This window comes from Euprymna scolopes, chromosome 14 (genome assembly GCF_053919585.1).
Source record: "Euprymna scolopes isolate OS-2025 chromosome 14, ASM5391958v1, whole genome shotgun sequence".
Taxonomy (NCBI): Eukaryota; Metazoa; Mollusca; class Cephalopoda; order Sepiida; family Sepiolidae; genus Euprymna; species Euprymna scolopes.
Window position 1 is genome coordinate 106,471,756 of NC_136495.1, and position 16,260 is coordinate 106,488,015.

At 30.3% G+C, this 16,260-nt stretch overlaps 2 long non-coding RNA genes across 3 annotated transcripts in view; both read left to right on the forward strand.

Annotated features, from left to right (window-relative positions):
- The window catches only part of LOC145293206 (uncharacterized), a 1,032,236-nt gene that overhangs the window by 56,236 nt on the left and 959,740 nt on the right, over positions 1-16,260 (forward strand). The window lies entirely within an intron of this gene.
- On the forward strand, positions 9,154-16,250 carry LOC145293204 (uncharacterized). Its single transcript, XR_013869684.1, has 2 exons — positions 9,154-9,208; positions 9,271-16,250. It is a non-coding gene; the product is annotated as an uncharacterized LOC145293204 (long non-coding RNA).

The following is a 16,260-nucleotide window of genomic DNA, read 5'->3' on the forward strand; positions in this document are numbered from 1 at the left end:
TCCCATTTAGTTTCAAAAGTCGCCAAGGCCTTAATATAATAAAATTTGAGTTCAGCACCATACAAAACTACTAAATAAACATACACAGAAAAATTTTCGACAAATATGGTAAAATAGTCCCCCAAAACGGAGTCTTTTATCAGCCATAAAAGAGGCCGAGGGCACACTCAAGAGTTATCGAGAAGCGTAAGCGAACAAAATTATATAGAAATCAATTAGTTAACAACTTTTCAGAAAGTTTTATAAAAATCCAAGGCATCATTTTTTTTTTTTAATAAGCATAAAAGTGTCAATTTTAGCCATGTTAACACAAAATGCACACCTAGGGGGGCAATCGGAGTTTTTCCGGAAAATCCGTTCTGTTACTTTTTTACTCATATTATGTTTTATGTTTGTGCAATAAATCCAAAGCGTAGTTATTGAGAAAAGTATTGAGAAAAATGCAGAAAGACGAACGGACAAACAGACGAACAGACAAGGGTGAATTTACAAGGGTGAAAAGAAAGGAAAGGGAAGGCTTTCATTGCGCTTCAAAAGAAAAAGAAAAAAAGAAAAGAACAGGCAGAATATCAAGACTTTATTCTTGTGACAAGGAAGGAAAATGAACAATTCTAGGCTGGAAGCTATTACGAAGTCTCCGGAAACGGTCTTCACGTTTTGCCAAGAATACCAGCTGCTGGCAACCGAAAGGGGACGCACAAACTGCAATCAATAGTGTACCTAAAGCAATGGAAACGTAACCGACGGTTTCGGCTGGAAGTGTAGTAATGGTTAGTGTAGACATTGAACCTCCTCGCTCTATGGCACTTTTTTGCAGCGATCCCATCTTCGAATACAATACGATTTTAGCTTAATATATTTGTGGGTTACGGAACGCACAACCTACGACGATATCAGATCTAATAAGAAAAGTTTTACGAAAAATATATAGATCCCAAAAATAAAAAGAAACTGTTTTGGTTCCTTAAAACAAAACAAATACTTTTTCATTAATTAAAAAAAATCAAAAATTGCATACAAAAAAATAAATAAATAAATAAATAAATAAATAATAACAAAAATTATTTGTTCTTTGTTCCTGAAAACAAAAAAAAATTGTTTAATAAATCAAAGAAACAAAACTTCTATTACCAGAAAAACAAACAAAAAAAAACGGTTAAAAAAAAAATCAATAAATAAAGCCAGTAATTTTGATGAATGTATTACAGCAGATTGTTTTTTTTTATTGTTTGGGTTGGGTTTTTGTTTTGTTTTTTTGTTTGTTTTTTTCGTTTTTGTATTGACTTCTATCCGCTAGATATAATCCAGCGATTTTCGTCGGTTACTGAGCGTTGCCGATGGAGACTCACGGAAAACGGGATTTAAACTGCAGAAGTACCCTTTATTTTAATAGCTATAAAATAGAAAGCATGATACAAGCTAAAAATACGACTAATTAAAAAATAATAATTACATTCGCACATGTCCAAACTAAATTGCAATTAAATCGGTCGCTGGCAATCTCATTTTCTAAATTGTCTTCTTTTTGTCTAGAAATTAATTATTTTTTAATCAATAATAACCCTATGTAATAGATATTCTAATATATATATATATATATATATATATATATATATATATATATATGAATATATATATATGTATGAATATATATATGAATATATATATATATATATAAAATGTTCAATATTCATTCACGTAATTAACTGCATTGTGCCAGATCCTGTGTCTCCAGCCTAGTGTTGCGCAACCACCGCTAAAAACACATGATTTGTCAAAACAAAGTCTTCTTCTAACACGATGGACAACCAACAATTAACTCCAGTAAATATTTCAGCTCATCTATTATATAATCGTACGAAAATGGCTTATTATTTTTAACACCTCTAAACCAAGCTTCTCTGTTCCCATCGACGACGATCAGATCCGTGTTTCACCCCAGTTGAAATGAACGCTTTCCTCACCGCTGACGTCTGTTGCTTGCATATCTTCTACGAATTACTTCTATTCAATATTTAGTCAGCGCGGAGCTCTGCAAACTCAAACGGATAAAGTACGTGGTAAAAACTTGTATAATTAACACTCTTCTGGGGGTTGAACGCTCAATCTCCCGGCGATAATCAGAATACCTTCTTTTGTTGATGTGGTTTTGATGTATACTTATCTCCCCCACGAGGGCAAAGTTAGACACACAAGGTCGGTTTTTAATGTGGGGAGAAACCAACTCGTCACAAAGGGGCACTCTGTTTAGTAACAAAAATAAAAAAAAATGTATTAGTGATAAAGGACTTCTCCACTAACCGAGACCAAAAAAGTTAAGTGGAATATCAGAACAGATACTACGCTTTGATCCTGGCCCGAAAGCCCAGAACCCTTTAAGGATTAATTTCTACCTAATCATGGCTGACGGAACGAGAGCATTTTACCCTTGTGGTTTTTTTTTTTTTCTGAAACGCAATGCAGATTTCCAAGATCGATAGAGATACTTCTGAGTTCGACGAAAGACATTTGAAGAAGGTCAGAGGTTACATCGGCTGAAACATTGTGAAAATAACACTCAAGGTGAGGACAATGATCTAAACAATTCAAATAATACGAATCCTGTTTATTCTTCCTACATTTCCTCTCTTTTTTTCCTTCTCTTTCTGAAGTTTTCCTTTTATCTGTCTTTCTATCTACCTTTCTTTGCTTAGCTTTTCCCCTTTTACTCGCTTTATTTTTCTCTCCTGTGTTCCTCTTTTCTACCTTCATCCTTTTTTTCTTTATTTCTTTCTTTTATTTTCATCTGTATCTTTTTTTCCCTTCCCTATACCGCAGAACCTCGGGATACGGCATTTAAAATTAGTATCAAAATACAGTACAGTATATAATACACATGAATATAATCAAATAACATTATAAATAACAGTGTAAGGCGAGGAAAATACCGTAACCAGGGGCCGGACAAAAACATCGTAACCTGACAAAACCGTATCCTAGGGCCACCGCATCCCGGGGTTATACTGTACTTTTCTTCCTTTGGATTTTCTTTATAACAAATAGTGCAACGTAGTAAACATTTTACATACATAGACCCAGCACGGTGTAACAGATTACGTCACAAGGTATAGGGAATAACTCGACTCTTTTCCTCATTTCATTCGATATTTATTTCCTCATTCTTCCGTCACGCGTGACTTCTCGTTTCGATCGTGAGGTCACCCACCTTCGTAACGTAACTGTTTTTATAGTCTTTTTTATGCGCCCACGGCTGGGCATTTGCTTCATGCGACCGCACTTTGTTACGATTGTTATAATTTACAATGAACACGGCCAGTGAAAAGATCCAGTCTGTAACTCAACATGTTTCCAGCGAGATCTGCTGAAGGATATTCGGATATTTCGATCAAATAAATAAAATACAATAAAATGTCATGATCGTTCTCAGGTCAGGGAGACGACGTGAGCTGATCACCATAGAACGGCATCAAAACAGTAGCTTTATTAGAAAAAAAAAAGATACCAAACAAATAATATTCTGCCTGGTGATCAAAATTACAAGTAGCGACAAATGTTACAAACGCCTAAAGTAAGTGCAACTAATATGACCCCTGTTTGGCGTCTGAAGAGGACAGAATTTAGCATAAGCAATAGACGTTTACTGAATTTATCTTAGTAAGTAAGTTAATTATGTATTAGAGATTTATTTTTCTGTATAATTTATTATTATCCATAGAATTATTAATGATATGTATTTAAAGCAAAAAACTATAAGAAATAATTAATATTAATTCATTCATTCAAATAAGTATTAAATATCAGTATATTACTTAACCAGGTCATTTAAGTTCTTAGCCACGATTCTCCTGTTTTTATATATATATATATATATATATGTATATATATGTATGTATATATATGTATATATATGTATATATATGTATGTATATATATGTATATATATGTATATATATGTATGTATATATATGTATATATATGTATATATATATATGTATATATATATATGTATATATGGATATGTATATATGGATATGTATATATATATATATGTATATATATATATATATGTATATATATATGAAATAAAATGGAGGTGATTGGACCTGAATATTCAACGTTTCGCCCGATTTATGGATTTATGTGGGCTTTTTCCAGAGGGATGGTCATTGACGAGAGAGTCGGAATATTTGGGGCTATATATAATGATGGGGGAGATCAACGTGTTTTTCTTATGTAAATTAGATGTCTATATACATGCATATATATATATATATATATATATATATATATTATGATTAGAGAAAATAAATTAGAGTAAACTAGAGTAGTGGATTACGTCTAAAAGTTAAAATATCGTAGAGATTAAAAGGATTGCGTCTGGAAATATAACCGTGATAGATTAAGTAAATAAAATGAAACGAGATTACGAAGGGTTTTTTTTTTTAATTAGAGATAATTGAATTGGGATAAAATAGCGTAGTAACTGTGGATGGCGTCTAAAAATAAGAATAGGTGATAAAACGGGGTCTAAAAATAGACGCTGATAAAATATAATACAGTAAATAAGTAAAATGAAATAATAAAATGAAGTGAATTTACGAATGGATTTTTTAATATCTATCTATATATATATATATATATATATATATATATATATATATATATATATATATTTCGAGGTTAACCTGTGTCTAAATTGTTCTCTTTAATAATTATTTCCGACAGATAGGGAGCAATGTGGAAAAAAACTTTTCTTTGCTTAATTACACTGCTGGAATGGGAGATTATAGCTGACTCAATTAAACGTCGTTTGGATCTGTTATGTATGTGTTTAAGGAAAGTCGCTTTGTTAAAATCAAAATGGTGGTCGTTTTCCATGATGTGACAAAATATGGCGTCGAGTGTATTGTTGTTTTTTACATCTCTTTTGTGTTCATATATTCTTTTATTTAGATTACGTTGGGTTTCTCTTACGTATATTAAACCTTTTCTATAGCAACTTAGCTTGTGTTTTTTTCGTGTCAACACGGGAAGAATCTTTAGCTCTGTGGATTCCAATTCGAGAATTGTTTACTGAGAAGCAGTCACCTCCAGGACTTGTATAGAACAATTAACCATCGGAAACTGTTCTGAAACTAGACATAGCTTACAACTCTGGACCGACCGTGTCTAACTCTGCCCTCGTGGAGAGACAAGTACAGTTGAACACTGTATTGCATATTCCCAATGTGTGTATGTGTTTTTTGCTTGTTTATTTGTTTTGTTTTGGGTTTTTTATCACATTTTAATAGCCCCTTTCTCCTGTTTACCCGTTTAATATAGTCAGAAGAATTTGCAAAATTGAAGAAATTCTCAGATTGTGAATATGATTTAAATATCATTAAAATCTGATATTACGTATGTCAGGTTTTAAAGAGCTTCTGTCATTATTGGTCATTTAAAAATGGAGACACGTTGATATTCGTCACGTAAAGAATCATAATAATTTCTATTTTCTTCCCCGGAAAATGTTATACACCTGATGTAAATTTGATTAAAATTTAATATATTTGAAGTTTTTAAGCAGTTTTGGTTTCCATGGCTTCTTTAACTTGAAAAGCCACTTAGAGATTACGGACCACTTCCATTGTCTTCTCTAGAATGCATCTGATTTAAATGTCATAAGATATAATATTGTTTTTAAAATATTAAGAGAAACCCTTCATGTGGAGAATAATACAAGTATATAACATAATGAAGAAGCGTTACAGAGAATGGAGAACACTGAAGCTGCATATCTACAAGTTCTACACCCCCATCCTGTTTGCCCTCGCATAGTCTCATCACCCCCCCCCAAAAAAAAAGAAAGTGATACCAAAGAGCCGAAAAGGGTCCGGGAGGATGGAAAGACTGAGGAGAGAGCGCTGACCAGACCTACGCTGGACAAGCGCAAAGGGAACTGGGACATAAGGGGTGGCTTAGTGGCACTCGAATTCCAGTATCGAACAATGTCCACTGCCAGTGAGTAATCAATGGTAAGAGGTTGTTGCGATGACGCAAATTTATTTGCAAATGCTAGCGAAGGAGGCGAAGAGAGCTGAACGTCTGGGGAGACTTATTCACACTAAGCTTCCAGAGAACACCACAGGTTTCCAATCAGATCTTTGATGATTTGTGTGAAAGCTCGATGTGAGACAACAACAACGACAACAACAACAACAATAATAATAATAATGATAATAATAATAATAATAATAATAATAATAATCGTAAATTACCCCCTACCTGCTCACCGCAAACAAATTTAGAGTGCCGGTATCAACTGGCACCATACGAAATAGTCGAAAAGGGTTCATACGGCGGACAGAACGAGGAGAGAAAGCACCAAACATCCCCCAACTGGAGGAATGCGGAGAGAACTGGGACCTTGAGCAAGCTTATTGCCACCCAAATCCTAGTGATTATCAATGATAATTACCAACGAGATGCCAATGGCAATCGGCTGTTGTGATGATGCAAATTTCTTTACAAAGCTTACCAAAGATATGGTAGTAGTTGAAATCTAGGGAGACTTTTTATCACCCAGCTTCCAGTGTACACCACCAATAATTATCAGTGATTAATCTTTGATGATGCCCTGTGCCAGTGAGTAGAAAAATATACAAATACAAATAATAAAGACGACTAGATGTTTCAAGCGAGAAATCAATGGTAAGCAGTTGTTGCGGTAACACAAATCAATGGCATGATTATCAGAAGAGATATACAGCAGTGAACATATGAGGAGAATTGTAGTCATCCAAACTCCAGAGAACACCACCGATTATTATCAATGAGTTACCTCTGGTGATGACCTTTGTGAAAACTTCCAGTGAGTATAAAATAATAATAATAATAATAATAATAATAATAATAATAATAATAATAATGGAACCAAGAACATTGAAGCTGCATATCTATAAGTTCTCTATCCCCTCTCCCCATTGCCCCATCACCGCCTCCTAAGAATGATGCCAAATAATCGAGAAGGGTCAAGGAGAATGGAAAGACCCAGGAGAGAACGCTGACCACACTTCCGCTAGACAAGTGCGAAGAGAATTGGGACCTTGGAGAGGCTTATTTTCACTCAAATTCAAATAGACCAATGGCTGCTGTCAGCGAGAAATCAATGATAAACGGCTGTTGAGATAATGCAAAGTCATTTGCGAATGTTATCGAAAGAGGTGGAGAATACTGGAAACCTGGGGAGACTCAGCTTCCAGGGAACACCACAGGTTGTCTTCAAGGAGAGATCCTTGACAACCTGTGTGAAAGCTCCTTGTGAGCCAACAACAATAATAATAATAATAATAATAATAATGATAATAATAATAATAATATCTGATTCCTAGTTTTTTCGTCGGTCTTTTTATATATTATCTATTTCGTCCATCATTTTTTATTTTCTCTTCTGCCTTAACGTTCTTCCTTAAAATCTTTTTTTATATCCTTATTTATTCCTTTTTTATATACATATATGTTTCCTGATATTCATAAATTCAATTTAACCCTCTCATTTATTTATGGTTTTTCATACATCTTTTAAAAATCGGGAAGCCACAGTGTCAGGGTTGGTGAAGGCCGTTTTGAATAGCCATTTAAATTGCCACTATATTCTTAAATAAATGAAGGCCAATTCAATTTAATTTCTTTCCGAAAATACTCTATTCGACTCAGAAGGTTGCTATAACTTACTTCCAAATTAAGGCAACTAAAATGTTGTTTTTTTTTTTGTTGTTTTAGCAGAGTGCCCGTTTATGAGAGCTGGATATTCTCCATATTAAAAGCGAACTTGGGTTTATCGCTACCTGCACATGCAGGCAAGAAAATAGAGACGATTATTACTGCTACTCCTTCGTTATCATCTTCCATCCTCCTGCTGCTACTAATAATAATCATTCTATTACTATTAGTGCTACTACTAGTCATAATAGTGTAAATGAAAAGGTTCGGAGATGAGAGATTCTGGAAAGAATGAAACTATTCAGACGTTCGTAGCCATTGTTGGTGTCGACAAAAATACTCATGAAAGTAATGGCAATTTGTAAAGTGTTCCCAACATTTTACGCCGCTTCCCTCCAGCAATAATCAGCAAATACATTCGGTGCGAAATATATAATTAATCGAGTTCTACGTAATCTCATGTCTTCCCCCAAACCTCCAAGTGTTCAGATTCTTTTCCAAAATGTGCGTGAAGACTCACACTGACACAAGCGCAGACGTGCGACCACACACACACACACACACACACACACACCACATGACACGCAAAGACAACAAATATGCACAGGAACGAGAAAACAGAGTGGAAAATACGCGCACACAAATGAAGCTAAGATTATTACAGGAGAAAACGAAAAGTCGCAAAGAAATTAAGGAAAAATCAAGGGAATAAATGCGATATAAAAAGAATTTATACTGAGCATAAAAAAAACAAGAATGATAAAAAAAATTATGAGAAAAGACAGGGATATAAAAAAGATTCAATAGATGATATATAGTGAAGAAAACCACGGAGCAAAAGAGAACGAGGATATAAAAGGATGCCGTGATAAAAATGAAAGGAAGAAAAAAAAGAAGTTGTAATGAAAGAAAGATAAAAGTAAATAGAAAGGAAGGTTTAAGAAATAAAGAAAATATAAGGAAGAAAGTAAAGACGAAGGAAACAAGAATTAAAAAGTGGAATTAAGAAGGAAATAACACAAAGGATGAAATTGATTGATAGGAAACGACAAAAACAAAACGATTAAAAGAAAGACGAAGCGGACAATGAACGAAAGATAAAAGACGAATTGACAGGTGAATTTAGAAAGAATGAATAAAAGAAAGAAATCATAATGAAGGATGAATTCAAACGCCTGTTTATCTTCTTTTTTCTTTTCTTTTTTTGATTTTTGTACTTCTGTGCAAAAACAAACAAAAAAGAACATGAAAAAGGAAACAGGTATATAGAAAAAAGAAAAATTGCTAGATATAGAAAATTTTAAAAAACTAAAAAGGAAACAGGTATATAAAAAAGAAAAATTGCTAGATATAGAAAATTTTTAAAAACTAAAAAGGAAACAGGTATATAAAAAAGAAAAATTGCTAGATATAGAAAATTTTAAAAAAAGAAAAAGGAAACAGGTATATATAAAAAAAAGAAAAATTGCTAGATATAGAAAATTTTAAAAAACTAAAAAGGAAACAGGTATATAAAAAAAGAAAAATTGCTAGATATAGAAAATTTAAAAAAAACTAAAAAGGAAACAGGTATATAAAAAAAGAAAAATTGCTAGATATAGAAAATTTAAAAAAACCAAAAAGGAAACAGGTATGTATAAAAAAAAGAAAAATTGCTAGATATAGAAAATTTTAAAAAACTAAAAAGGAAACAGGTATATAAAAAAAAGAAAAATTGCTAGATATAGAAAATTTTAAAAAACTAAAAAGGAAACAGGTATATAAAAAAGAAAAATTGCTAGATATAGAAAATTTAAAAAAACTAAAAGGGAAACAGGTATATATATAAAAAGAAAAATTGCTAGATATAGAAAATTTTAAAAAACTAAAAAGGAAACAGGTATATATAAAAAAAAGAAAAATTGCTAGATATAGAAAATTTTAAAAAACTAAAAAGGAAACAGGTATATAAAAAAAGAAAAATTGCTAGATATAGAAAATTTTAAAAAACTAAAAAGGAAACAGGTATATAAAAAAAGAAAAATTGCTAGATATAGAAAATTTAAAAAAACCAAAAAGGAAACTGGTATATATAAAAAAAAGAATAATTGCTAGATATAGAAAATTTAAAAAAACTAAAAAGGAAACAGGTATATAAAAAAGAAAAATTGCTAGATATAGAAAATTTTAAAAAACTAAAAAGGAAACAGGTATATAAAAAAAGAAAAATTGCTAGATATAGAACATTTTTAAAAACTAAAAAGGAAACAGGTATATAAAAAAGAAAAATTGCTAGATATAGAAAATTTAAAAAAAACAAAAAGGAAACAGGTATATATAAAAAAAAGGAAAATTGCTAGATATAGAAAATTTTTAAAAACTAAAAAGGAAACAGGTATATAAAAAAGAAAAATTGCTAGATATAGAAAATTTTAAAAAACCAAAAAGGAAACAGATATATATAAAAAAAAGAAAAATTGCTTGATATAGAAAATTTTAAAAAACTAAAAAGGAAACAAGTATGTATAACAAAGAAAAATTGCTAGATATAGAAAATTTTTAAAAACTAAAAAGGAAACAGGTATATAAAAAAAAGAAAAAATGCTAGATATAGAAAAGATTTTAAAAACTAAAAAGGAAACAGGTATAAAAAAGAAGAAAAATGGATAAATATGGAAAAATATAACAAAGAGAAAAATGAAAAAGGAAACAGGTATATAAAAAAAAGAAAAATGAATCAATATATATAATCAAATTCACATCAGGTGTATAAAATTTTCCGGGGAAGAAAAAAATAGTAGACATGCAGCTTCAGTCTTATTCCCTGTAACGCTTCTTTGTTTTATTGTATACTTGTATTATTCTCCGCATTCAAGGGGTTTCCTTAAAATTTTCCGTTTTCCGGGGAAGAAAATAGCCGTTTTTATTATCGTTAGTCGTTGAATTCTTGCAGCCATTCCTCTGATTCTAGTTTCTGCCATTCTTTTATAAAAGTTTTTCGGAATTGTTCTTAGTGCTCCTATTATTATCGGTATTATTTTCTTCATCATCCAAATATCTTTTAACTTTCTGGCTAGCTCTGTGTATTTGCTCCGTTTCTCCTTTTCTTTCATACTCACCCTCTGGTCAGCTGGGACAGCAAAGTCTACGATTCGGCAGGACTTTTCTTTCTTGTTAGTTATTACGACATTCGGTCTTGTTGCTTGGATGGGTTTTTCTGTCTGTATGTCCATTACCCATAGGATTTTGTGGTTCTCTTTTAATAATAATAATAATAATAATAATAATAATAATAATAATAATAATAACAATTATCATTATTATTATTATTATTATTATTATTATTATTATTATTATTATTATTATTTACTCAATAGAAGTAGCCACACAAGTCATCATCAATGATTGCTCTTTGAGAATAACTTTGGTGTTCTCTGGAGTCTGAGTGACGACAAGTCTCCCCAGATTTCCGGTACTCTCCACCTCTATCGATATCCTTTGCAAAAGAATTTGCGTTATCGCAACAGCCGTTTACCATTGATTTCTCGTTGACGGCGACCATTGGTCTTCACTGGAATTTGGGTGGCAATAAGTCTCCCCAAGGTCACAGTCCTTTTTTCACATTTCCAGCGGTGGTTTTGCTACTGCTTTCTCTTCTCGTTCTTTCCCTCAACCTTGACCCTCATTATTTGTGTGTGGTGCCTGTTTATGGTGACACTCACAGGAAAAAAAGTGGGGCGTTTTTTTTTTTCATTTATACAGTTTCAATTTTCATGATTTCATGTAATGTTCCTTTGTGTTTTACATCTGTAGCCGCTTGCTTGTGTGTAGTTTATGTGTCGTGTTAGTCTCCACATATAAGTTTTTCCTTAATATTTACGCAGTTTTCATTATTGAAATTCGTTACATTTTCTCGGTCATCCCTCTGATTCCAATCTCTCCTATTCATTTTTTCAGAGTTTTTTTGTATCGTTCCTAGCTTCTACTATTAATGGTGCTATTTTTATTTTCTTCATTTCCTAGATCCCTTTGAGCTCTCTGGCCAATTCCGTGTATTTACTCCGCCTCTAATTCGCTTAAATCTTCACTCTGTGGTCTGCTAGAACGACAAAATCTACCATCTGGCAGGCCTTTTCCTTCTTGTTAACTATAATGACATCCGGTCGTCTTTATTGGATGGGTTTATCCGTTTGTATATCCATGTCCCATAGGATATTGTTGCTTTCATTTTCCAGTAGTGCTGCCGGTTTATACTTGTATCATTTATCTGTATGTTCAATATGCAATTGTTAGCATAATTGCCTTCTCCGTTTGATCGTGTCTATTATTTATATTCTCTTCGGGATAGTCTGTTGCATTCAATTATTATGTGGTTTACTGTTTCGTCTCTGTGTCCGCAGAGTCTGCATCTGCTGTTTTCTTGTGTCTTGTCGACCTTGCTTTGATGTAGTTGGTTCTAATTGCGTTATCTCGTGCAGCTGTTATCAGCGATTCGATTTCCCTGTTAAGGTTTCCTTTTTTTTTACAGCCATTTCCAAGTGTTTTCGTTTGCCTTTTCTTTTGTAATCCTTATGAATCGTCCGTGTAGCTGTTTCTCTTCCCATTTTTTTCTGTCCTCGTCTCTTTTTCTATCTTGTTTGTTTCTTCCGTGTCTCTTGTTGCATATTATTATTATTATTATTATTATTATTATTATTATTATTATTATTATTAAATACGCGCACTCACATATCAATAACATCAATATCAATAACGATTAAGGATGAAATGAATTTCATTAAGAAACTATTAATCATTGTTTAAATCACTTAAATGATTATACAGAAGATAGTGGAAAGAAATGTGAAATATAATGAAAATACCAGAAATGAAAAATTGAATAAAAACGAAAAGAAAAAGAAATATGGAAAAGAGAGACTAAAAAACAATGTAAATAAAGAGAAGAATAATACAATTAAAAACATAAAGACGTCGAACAGGAGAACGACAAAAAAGAAGAAAGAAGAGAAATTAGAAATTCTTAATGAAAAAACGTATTAAAATGCAAAGAAAAGGCAAAACAGAAGAAACTATTAAATGGAAATAAAAAATAAGCAGAAAATAAAACAAAAATGCGGAGAAATGAACGAAAAGAAAAGATAGAGAAAGAGAGAGAATAATAAATGAGATTAGATAGCAAAAGAGATATAGAAGGAATAAAAGGGGGGGAGTACCCCCCCAAAAAAAAGAGATGAAATAGAAGGAAAGAAAAATAAAATAAAATAGAAAACAAAATCAAGATGAAAAAGGAAAAGAACGACAGAAACAGACAACGAAGAAATGAGTAAAAGAGAACAGAAAATTCGAGAAAGATAGATAGAAGAAATAAGAAGTAAAAAAGAATAAACGGAAGTACGTGAAAGACAGAATAAAAAGAAAATATAATAATACATGGAAGAAAATAAAAGAAACACACGGGAAAAGGAAAAATTAAGTAAATGAAAATTGACAGACAAAAAGTACAAAAAGAAAATAAATATAAAGACGTAAAGAAAAGACAAAAATACGTAATAAACCAGAAGAATGAAAGGCAAACAGAAATTTAAAAACAAAAACAGAAAAATAAAAACAAATCCAGTAAAATTTAAAGAAACAGATGAAGAAAGAAAAAAAATGAAATTACACTATATCGGAACATTTAACATCTTTCGGACCCAAACGTTGTCTAGCACTGTCGCAAAGAAACAAACAAATAGATAAGGAAATAAAAATCCGACTCAGCAACTTTTTTCATGTGGAATGGATTTATTCATGTTTTTTTTCCAAAACAACACATTTCATTACCTTTCAATGTATTTTAGTACACACATGTAATTTTTGAAATGTCCTTCTGCGAGCCACCCCGCGCTGCCCATGAGCCAGCACTTTCTCTCCCTTGTATTTACATCCTGCCCCTGTCTCAACTTGCTTGGTGTATGTTTCTCCTTTGCTTGTGACGCAAGATGGCACACACTTGCTAATTTGCATACATATTTTAATGGCTGCTGCTGTTAATCTTTTACGATAGCCAGCTATCCTTTGCCTGCTGCTGATTATCTTACCAATGCTCATGCGCGCTCTGTTACAAAAAATACTGATTGAAAAAGGTATAGAAGGAAACAATAAACAGCAAAAACAGTAAAAAATCATAAATCTGAAGAAATAAAAGAAAAGAATACAAAAGTAAAAAAATCTAGAATAGAAAGTCAAACAAAATAAGAAAAAAAGCTTGAATGAAATAGAAAAGGAAACATAGAGTGCGAAAGTAACAGAATAGAAATAGAAATATAGGAAATGAAAACAGAGTGGAGGGTAAAGAATGGGGACAAGAAAAGGAATAAATAGTAAAAATGAAGAATGCAAGATGGAAGTAAATGATGAGAAACGAAATGAAAAACGAAAGACACAGAAACAAAAAAGGAAAGCAAGAACAGAAATACAATTTAAAATGATAAAGTAAAAGACGAAAATAAAGAAAGAAAAAACGAAAAAGAAAGAAGGAAACAGAATCCAATAATAAAGAGAAAATAAAAAAAACACCGAAAATAAAGAAAGGCACAGAAAGAAAAAAGGAATAGGCGAAAGACATAAAAAAGAGAAATCGAAAAAAAGAAAAAATAACAACATAGCAAGAAAATATGACTGAGAAGATGACAATTAAAAAGGGGAAACAAAACACGAAAAGAAAAAAAGAAGATATGAAAAGAAAAATAGAATGAAAGTAAAAAAATTAAAAAAGTAAAAACGAAAAGAAAAAAGAAGACATGGAAAGAAAAATTGAATGAAAGAAAAATAATTAAAAATGTAAAAAACGAAAAGAAAAAGAAGATATGAAAAGAAAAATAGAATGAAAGAAAAATAATTAAAAAAGGAAAAACGAAAAGAAAAAAAGAAGATATGGAAAGAAAAATAGAATGAAAGTAAAAATAATTAAAAAATGAAAAAATGAAAAGAAAAAAGAAGATATGGAAAGAAAAATAGAATGAAAGAAAAATAATTAAAAAAGTAAAAAATGGAAAGAAAAAAGAAGATATGGAAAGAAAAATAGAATGAAAGAAAAATAATTAAAAAATGAAAAAATGAAAAGAAAAAAGAAGATATGGAAAGAAAAATAGAATGAAAGAAAAATAATTATAAAAGTAAAAAACGAAAAGAAAAAAAAAGATATGGAAAGAAAAATAGAATGAAAGAAAAATAATTAAAAAAGTAAAAAATGGAAAGAAAAAGGAAGATATGGAAAGAAAAATAGAATGAAAGAAAAATAATTAAAAAAGTAAAATACGAAAAGAAAAAAGAAGATATGGAAAGAAAAATAGAATGAAAGAAAAATAATTAAAAAATGAAAAAATGAAAAGAAAAAAGAAGATATGGAAAGAAAAATAGAATGAAAGAAAAATAATTAAAAAAGTAAAAAATGAAAAGAAAAAAGAAGATATGGAAAGAAAAATAGAATGAAAGAAAACAATTAAAAAATGAAAAAATGAAAAGAAAAAAGAAGATATGGAAAGAAAAATAGAATGAAAGAAAAATAATTAAAAAAGTAAAAAATGAAAAGAAAAAAGAAGATATGGAAAGAAAAATAGAATGAAAGAAAAATAATTAAAAAATGAAAAAATGAAAAGAAAAAAGAAGATATGGGAAGAAAAATAAGATGAAAGAAAAATAATTAAAAAAGTAAAAAACGAAAAGAAAAAAGAAGATATGGAAAGAAAAATAGAATGAAAGAAAATAATTAAAAAATGAAAAAACGAAAAGAAAAAAGAAGATATGGAAAGAAAAATAGAGTGAAAGAAAAATAATTAAAAAAGTAAATGAAAAGGAAAAAGAAGATATGGAAAGAAAAACAGAATGAAAGAAGAAGAATTAAAAAAGTAAAAAATGAAAAGAAAAAAGAAGATATGGAAAGAAAAATAGAGTGAAAGAAATATAATTATAAAAGTAAAAAACGAAAAGAAAAAAGAAAATATGGAAAGAAAAATTGAATGAAAGAAGAATAATTAAAAAAGTAAAAAATGAAAAGAAAAAAGAAAATATGGAAAGAAAAATAGAATGATAGAAAAATAATTAAAAAGTAAAAAATGGAAAGAAAAAAGAAGATATGGAAATAAAAATAGAATGAAAGAAAAATAGCAATAAAAAATAAACAAGAAGGAAAAGGAAACAGAAAGACATAGAAAGAAAAAGAAATGAGGGAACAAAAAGAGAAATTAAAAGGAAAATGAAAGGGATAGGAAGAATAAAAACTGAAGACTGTACAATTAAAAAGAGAAAGCAAAGAATAAACGAAAAAATTTAAATATAGAAAAAAAGAGGAAAGGGAAATACAATTTTAAAAGAAACTGCAAGGAATACATGTACATGAAAAAAAGAAATAATGGAAGATACAATTAAAACAGACATAGGAGAGAAAAAAGAAAGCATTAAAATGAAAGGAGAAAGAAATAGATGGAAATGCAATTAAAAAAAGAAAGAATAAAGAAAGAAATGAATTAAAAAGAAAGGAAAATAGAAAGACATAGAAATGAAAAGATAAAAAAGGAAATACAATTTTTTTTTTAAAAA